This window comes from Moschus berezovskii, chromosome 1 (genome assembly GCF_049115385.1).
Source record: "Moschus berezovskii isolate FMDL1 chromosome 1, NW_MosBer_1.0, whole genome shotgun sequence".
NCBI lineage: Eukaryota > Metazoa > Chordata > Mammalia > Artiodactyla > Moschidae > Moschus > Moschus berezovskii.
The window spans coordinates 70,107,597-70,115,580 of record NC_142460.1 but is presented as its reverse complement, the minus strand read 5'-3'; the positions used below and the strand labels follow the sequence as shown (position 1 = coordinate 70,115,580).

Below are 7,984 nucleotides of genomic sequence, written 5' to 3'. Positions count from 1 at the left end.
ATCCTTAGCAGCTAGCTTAGGAATTAGGACATTGAACTGTCCAGATCAGGTACTGCTTTGTCACCCCAGAAACTTACCTAGGTAGTACCTGGTGGCTTCACCTCAGTGGGATGCTGTACATGTCACCCAGGTGAAGCCAATAGAAAAGTTGACATCCAAATTTCTAGGCACAGTGGAAATGTGTTTTCTTTGTCAATTCATTAATATGGTATAGGAATATCCTGACAATTTAAAAATTGAAGTTTTTCCTCTACAGTGGATACGTTTTTATAAAAATAAAAGTTTTATTAGAAAAACAAAATTTGCTTGTAAAACTAAATAACTTGGAAAAACCAGAATTAGACATAAATTCCTCAGTGTCAAAGTTGCATTTTACATATTACATTTGTTTTGTTTTGATTTTGGTTACATCGGACAACATGTGGGATCTTAGTTCTCCAAGCAAGGGTTGAACCCATGCCCACTGTGTGGAAGCATGGAGCCCCAAACACTGGGGAAGTCCATATTTGTTTTTGTTGATAAAGTAGTGGGGTAACTCTGAATGGGCTTTGGTGGGAAAGTTTTTCAAAGCTCTGTGTAAAAAGTATGATTATCATTTAATAACTGTTATTAAGTAGTAATGAAGTGCTTAGCATGTACAGACTCTCTTTTCTGGCCTTTTATTTTATTTTTTTGGTTTGTTTTACCTCCCATATTATCACGGTTCCCTGAATAGCTGCTGTGGCTGAGATTAGCTATCCTAGTTTAGGTATCTGTGTCTAGACGGAAATAATTGCCTTCCCATGATATTTCTCATTTCCACCGGTCACTCTTATTGGAAGGAATGTAGAGGAAATAAAGAACAATAAATGAGTAACTTTAATTTGTTTCTTTCTAAAGATTGAAAATATTATTTTTACTTCCATGTTTCATTTTTTCTATCAATAAAAATTAGAACATATTATCTTCTTTTAATTTAATTTAAAATGAGTTTTTTTTTTTACATGAATCATTGTTACTATCTTTATAACTCTTCATGGGGGTCAGAATGATTGTTAAAATTACATTCTAAAAAGATATTTCTGATATTTTAAATAATTGTTGCTGAAGTTAATTTAGCTGGAAAAAGATAAATCTGCTGACAGTCTAATGTACTCAGAGCTTTTGTTCTCCTGTCATTCTCCTGGCATGTGACCTACACTTGATTATAACTGAGATGCAAGTTTTCTGCTGTCACATAGGCTGAACTAAAATAACATTTCTTTTCCTTAAGATATGCATACCCTGGAGATAATTGGTTAATTAGAATGTGAAGCCAGAGGTGGAATCATGTGACACACGAAAAGCAAGCACTGTTACATATCTATGATTTCAAAAGGCTCATTTATGTTTCTGGAAGACCATGGAGAAGTTTCGTAGAGATAAGTATGTAGAAATCTGATCTAGAGAGATGATCACCTGACCAAGAGAAACTGCATGCTGTTAACTTTCCAAGAGTGTCTAGCTATATTCCATGGGAAACAAATTTAACAAAGTGATTATTTCTAGGAATGAATGAGGGGAATAGGTTTCAGGAGAGTACAAGAGATGTAAACTGATTCTATACTATTTTACTCCCTAAAAAGTGAATCTGACAAAATTTTAACATTTTAAAAATCTTGTCTGCCCTTGTTAATTACCAGAGACACCGACCAGGGAGCTCGGCCCGGGATTTCCCTGCCCTCAGCGGCGCCAGGCTCCGGTTTCTGCCCTATCTATCTCGCTGCTGTCCAGGCCCACCCCCTGCCTCTCTGCAGACGATGGACATGATGGACGGCTGCCAGTTCTCGCCCTCTGAGTACTTCTACGACGGCTCCTGCATCCCATCCCCCGAGGGCGAGTTCGGGGACAAGTTTGAGCCTCGAGTGGCTGCTTTCGGGGCTCACAAGGCAGACCTGCAAGGCTCAGACGAGAACGAGCATGTGCGAGCACCCACGGGCCACCACCAGGCCGGCCACTGCCTCATGTGGGCCTGCAAAGCATGCAAGAGGAAGTCCACCACCATGGATCGGCGGAAGGCGGCCACCATGCGCGACCGGAGATGCCTGAAGAAGGTCGACCAGGCTTTCCACACACTCAAGCGGTGCACCACGACCAACCCTAACCAGAGGCTGCCCAAGGTGGAGGTCCTCAGGAATACCATCCGCTACATTGAGAGCCTGCAGGAGCTGCTAAGGGAACAGGTGGAGAACTACTATCGCCAGCTCAGAGCTGCTCTGAGCCCACCAGCCCCACCTCCAGCTGCTCCGATGGCATGCCTGAATGTAACAGCCCTATCTGGTCCAGAAAGAGCAGCAGTTTTGACAGTGTCTACTGTCCTGATGTACCAAGTGAATATGCCACAGATAAAAGCTCCTTATTCAGCTTGGATTGCTTATCCAGCATAGTGGATCGGATCACCAACTCAGAGCAACCTGGATTGCCTCTCCAGGACCCAGCCTCTCTCTCCCCAGTTGCCAGCACTGATTCTCAGCCTGCAACTCCAGGGGCCTCTAGTTCCAGGCTCATCTATCATGTGCTACGAACTAAAAATCTAGATCAGTTCTGCCAGAGGGCCTATTACACAGGAGGAAGGAAGCACCAAAATTCCAAAAGCAAGACAACCTGTAAATAAGCATTTCTTTTCTGTTGTAAATTTGTAAATATTATCTTGCCACTTTATAAGAAAGTGTATTTAAAAAGTCACTATTGCAATTTATACTTTCTTTTTTTCTTCTTTTCCTTCATCTTTGCTTTAGATATATAGTTCCAATGATATTATTTCTTATAGGGGCAGTTCATCAAAGGTAGTTTACTGGAATGCTTAACTTACATTTTTTATAAATTTTGCTTATCAAAATATTACCTCTGATGTTTAGTGCTTCTTTTCTTTAAAACATTAGAATAGATGTAAATCGGTTATAGGGAGTTTTAAATATATTTAACAGTTTTGCTTTTCTCTTTAATCCCTTGATTTATATTGTGTTAAATAAAATATAACAATACTGCCTAATGGTATATATTTTAACATTTTCTTATAAGAAATACAATTTTAATCTATGAAAAAAAAATCTTAATGGTGCATAAGTATCATGAACATTGGTGTCTTTGCTTCTGGATATTTGTAAATTTATAAAATATAAATTAAAATAAGCAATATCTTAAATGGAGAAATGCAAAGGTAATTCGTCATATCATCCTGAAATTTTAAGAAGGCAAGAATCTTTCAGATAACTAAAGTATTGGAAAATATGACCTGAAAATAAAGGTAAATAAAATAGATTATTAACCTACTACAGCAGGCTAGAAAATAGTCTTGACAAAATTTTGAATGCATTTATAAGTGGCTGATCATTTTTTGTATAAGGAAGTAGTGAAAATGAGAAAACAATTTGTATTATAATTATCAACTCTAAGGTATCATTTAAGACCTCAGTCTTAATGACAAAAGCTTAAAATTTGACTTGATCAAGAATGCAACTAAAATATCAATCATTGGCATATGTCATATTCAAAAGAACATATAAGATATTATCTCAAACTTTGAAACTATTTTTATGTTTTGCCATCTGGAAAAATGTTTACAGCTTTATTGTCACAGCATGAGATAGCTAAAATTGAAATAGACAAAGTCTAAGAAAGGTTGCAAAAACAAAGCAGAAAAAAAAAAGGGTAAGATGCTACGAGAGGATTTTTCCATTGTGAAAGGCAAACTCTGGGAGAAGGTGTGCAGTTACTACCAGAAATAGTATGGACACCGTGCATAGGACTCATACACATGTCTACATTGCCCCACAAGACAGATAACACCTCCTAAGGGTAGGGTGAGATAAATCTACAGATAGACTGAAAGAAGTTAAGGGAAAAAAAATCATTAATCATTTATCCATAATTTTTCCCTCAGCAAACTGAGGGAAATGGACACGTATAGGGAAAGGTGGGCTGCCGTCTATGGGGTCGCACAGAGTCGGACACGACTGAAGTGACTTAGCAGCAGCAGCAGCAGCAGGGAAAGAAAACCATTGTTTCTCTCCTATCCTATCTCTACCATGTGGCAAAGACTCTCTGTTTGACCAAACTTTAGACGCCTTCTTCTAAGTCTTCTTTTCAACTCAGTTTCATCCTTGCATCCTGCCTTTGGTCTACCTAGTATAGTTGTAACAGAAATCCTGCTAAGTCAGTTTAGTGAGAATCCACAAACCTTGATCTCTGATAACCCTGGTCTGCCTTCAGTAAGAATCCTGTTAGGTCAGTGTAGCAAGACTCGCTCCCCTTGATGTCTTGTCTTACTAATTTTCCACCCACTGACCCCCCTCATTCTTCTGGTTGACTGTAAATCCACAGCTGTCTGCTGTATCTCTCTCTTCCATTCCAGTAATCTTGACACCTACTACAACAGTCCTGATAAAATTTTTCTTACTGTTTTGACAAGTGTCAGAATAAATTTGTTTTAATACGTATTTGTTCTTTCTTCCACTAAAGATAGAATCCTGGGGTCAAACCCAGCATCAGAATTCTCATGATCTTTTAAACATGGTATAGATAGGAATAAGATATGTTAAATTAACATTTGTGTCTTGATTGGATCAGAAATGAAAGGTCCTGTTTGTATTAAGCACTTGGGAATATGTATAATTTCAAAAGCTTTTGGGCAAATGATAAAAGTACACACACCCAAAACAAGAACAAAAAGTACAAGGGAGAGATCACACAGAATCAATATCAGTAGATTTCATGAAGAATTAGAGGAATATATAGGATAGCAAAATGCAGAGATGGAGTCAATTTCACAAATAAATAACATTACAGTGATTCAAATTAGAGAAGTGTTAAGTCATAAGTTAAGGGGCAGTGGTGATAACATGTAAGGTCAGAGGGGTAAAACAGGCCCTCCCAATGGAAGGCATTGAAAGGCTAAATGAGAAAAGTTCCTCTGTCTCAAAGAAGAGTGGATTTGAGTACACTTGTTATGGTGTAAATCTCTATCACTAACCATATAAGCCTATCCAAAAATCCTACATCTGTGCATTTTAGTTTCCTCATTCATTATAAAAGCTAGAATATTTTATAAGTCTACTTCTGTGATAAAAAATATGATAATGGATGCAAAGTGCCTAGTTAATTATAAAACATTATTATGCAACTGAAGGATTATTACTTAGCTCTCAGTGCATTGGGGGAGCACTGAAGAATTTTGAGATGCTAAAATTATAATAATAATCTCAGTTTTGAAATATTTACTGGGCAAAGTTACAGAGAGATAGCATGGAAAGCAACAAGCCTATTACAGTGATTCCAATGAGAGACAAGGAGAATTAAATCACAGCCACATACAATTAAGAAACAAATTGTATTGAATTTTAAACACTGGCTAGAAATGAAAAAAAAGGGGGGCTGGGTGTAGGAACAAAGATAACTCCATGTTTACAACTTTGATGAGGATGATGTTAGTAACAGAAAGAAAAATTCCAGAAAGAGCTTAGAAGAAAGAAAATGAGTTTGACTTTGAAAATATATATTTAAGAATTTCAATGAGATAAATGAGATAAACAGGCACAAAAGGCCCAGCAGGGATTGAAAACAAAGCTCAGCTGAGGGACCTGGGAAATATATAAAGATTTGGGAATCAATTATTCAGTTCAGTTCAGTTCAGTTCATTCGCTCAGTCGTGTCTGACTCTTTGCGACCCATGAATCGCAGCACGCCAGGCCTACGTGTCCATCACCAACTACCTGAGTTCACTAACTCATGTCCATCGAGTCAGTGATGCCATCCAGCCATCTCATTCTCTGTCGTCCCCTTCTCCTCCCGCCCCCAATCCCTCCCAGCATCAGAGTCTTTTCCAATGAGTCAACACTTCGCATGAGGTGGCCAAATTATTGGAGATTCAGCTTTAGCATCAGTCCTTCCAATGAACACCCAGGACTGATCTCTTTTAGAATGGACTGGTTTAGTCATTCATTAATCGCTGGTTGGAGCTTCCCTTGTGGCTCAGCGGGTAAAGAATCTACCTGTAATGCGGGAGACCTGGGTTCAATCTCTGGGTTGAAAAGATCCCCTGGAGAAGGGAAAGACTACTCACGCCAGTATTCTGGCCTGGAGAATTCCGTGGACCGTATAGCCCAGGGGGTCGCAAAGAGTCGGACACCATTGAACGACTTTCATATTCATATTCATAATCTCTGGTTAGTATCAGATGATACAACAGACAAGAATATAAATGATGATGAAAAACATGAGGCTGGACAAATAAAGCAACGGTGATGTTGATAAAGCTCTCATTAGTAGCAACCACCTTTGAGATGCAAAGTAAAGACCTCTGTTGAGAGTGAGAGTTGATAAATATTATTGAGACCTTGCAGATTATCTACAGAGAATGCCAGGTCATGTCAGTCAAGTAAAGACTGATAAGAATAGTAGAAAACAGTTGTGTGAGGCCATCTGAGATTCTTCTGGAAATCCATCTCTTCTTTTAGGAAAGTGTTCTATCCTGCAAGTTCAGGCTGCTGTAACAAATACCACAGACTAAGTGGGTTAAACAATAAAAATTGATTTCTCACAGGTCTGGAGGTGGTAAATCCAAGATCAAGGTAGCAGCAAGGTCAGGTTCTGGTAAGAATTAGTTCCTGGTTTGCAGGTGGCTGTCTTTGTGCTACTTCCTCACATGGCAGAGAGCAGAGGGAGCTCTTGTCTCTTTCTTCCTATAAGCATACTAATTCCATCTTAGGGGCTCCACCATCATCACTTTCAATTCAGTTCAGTTTGGTTCAGTCGCTCAGTCGTGTCCGACTCTCCGCGACCCCATGAATCACAGCACGCCAGGCCTTCCTGTCCATCACCAACTCCCGGAGTTCACTCAAACTCATGTCCATCGAGTCGGTGATGCCATCCAGCCATCTCATTCTCTGTCGTCCCCGTCTCCTCCCACCCCCAATCCCTCCCAGCATCAGAGTCTTTTCCAGTGAGTCAACTCGTTGCATGAGGTGGCCAAAGTATTGGAGTTTCAGCTTTAGCATCAGTCCTTCCAATGAACACCTAGGATTGATCTCCAAAGGCCACCATGCTAATACCTTCTCACTGGGGATCAGAGTTTCAACATATGAATTTGGGCAGAGGGTACACAAAACCTATCTCCATTTGCAGGGTTATTGTTCAAAGAGCATTGTTCTACCACTCATAGCTTACAGTGAACGGTGTCAGATTCGTGATCTCCAAAGAAGAAGATTTAGCTTCAGGACCGGGGAACAGGCTTGATCACTCAAGAGCTTTTGTGTAGCAGAGTTTTATTAAAGTATGAAAAGGGACAGAGAATGCTTCTGACATAGACATCAGAAAGGGGATGGAGAGTACCCCCTTGCTAATCTTAGCAAGGGAGCAACATACATTTTTAAACTGGTTATTACAATAAATCAAAAGAATGTCTCAAGATTATAAGATCTTACTAGACCCACTCCCTCAATTTACTTTTTAAGATGACAGGATTAGAACGAACAGTAGAAATATCTTACCAGACCCACTCCTATAATATACATTTTAAGAAAACAGGATAGTACACTTCAGTTCAGTTCAGTCACCCAGTCCTGTCTCTTTGCGACCCCATGGACTTCAGCATGCCAGGCCTCCTAGTCCATCACCAACTCCTGGAGTTTACTCAAACTCACGTCCATTGAGTCAGTGATGCCATCCAACCATCTCATCCTCTGTCCTCCCCTTCTCCTCCTGCCTTCAATCTTTCCCAGAATCAACGTCTTTTCAAATGAGTCAGCATTTCACATCAGGTGGCCAAAGTATTGGAGTTTCAACTTCAACATCAATCCTTCCAATGAATACTCAAGACTGATTTCCTTTAGGATGGACTGGTTGGATCTCCTTGCAGTCCAAGGGACTCTCAAGAGTCTTCTCCAACACCACAGTTCAAAAGCATCAATTCTTCAGCACTCAGCTTTCTTTTTAGTCCAATTCTCCCATCCATACATGACTACTGGAA

The 7,984-nt window shown here is 39.6% G+C and overlaps 1 pseudogene; it reads left to right on the top strand.

Annotated features, from left to right (window-relative positions):
- The first annotated feature begins 1,778 nt into the window (after positions 1-1,778).
- LOC129551395 (myogenic factor 5 pseudogene) lies at positions 1,779-2,632 on the top strand (annotated as a pseudogene).
- Positions 2,633-7,984: the final 5,352 nt, after the last annotated feature.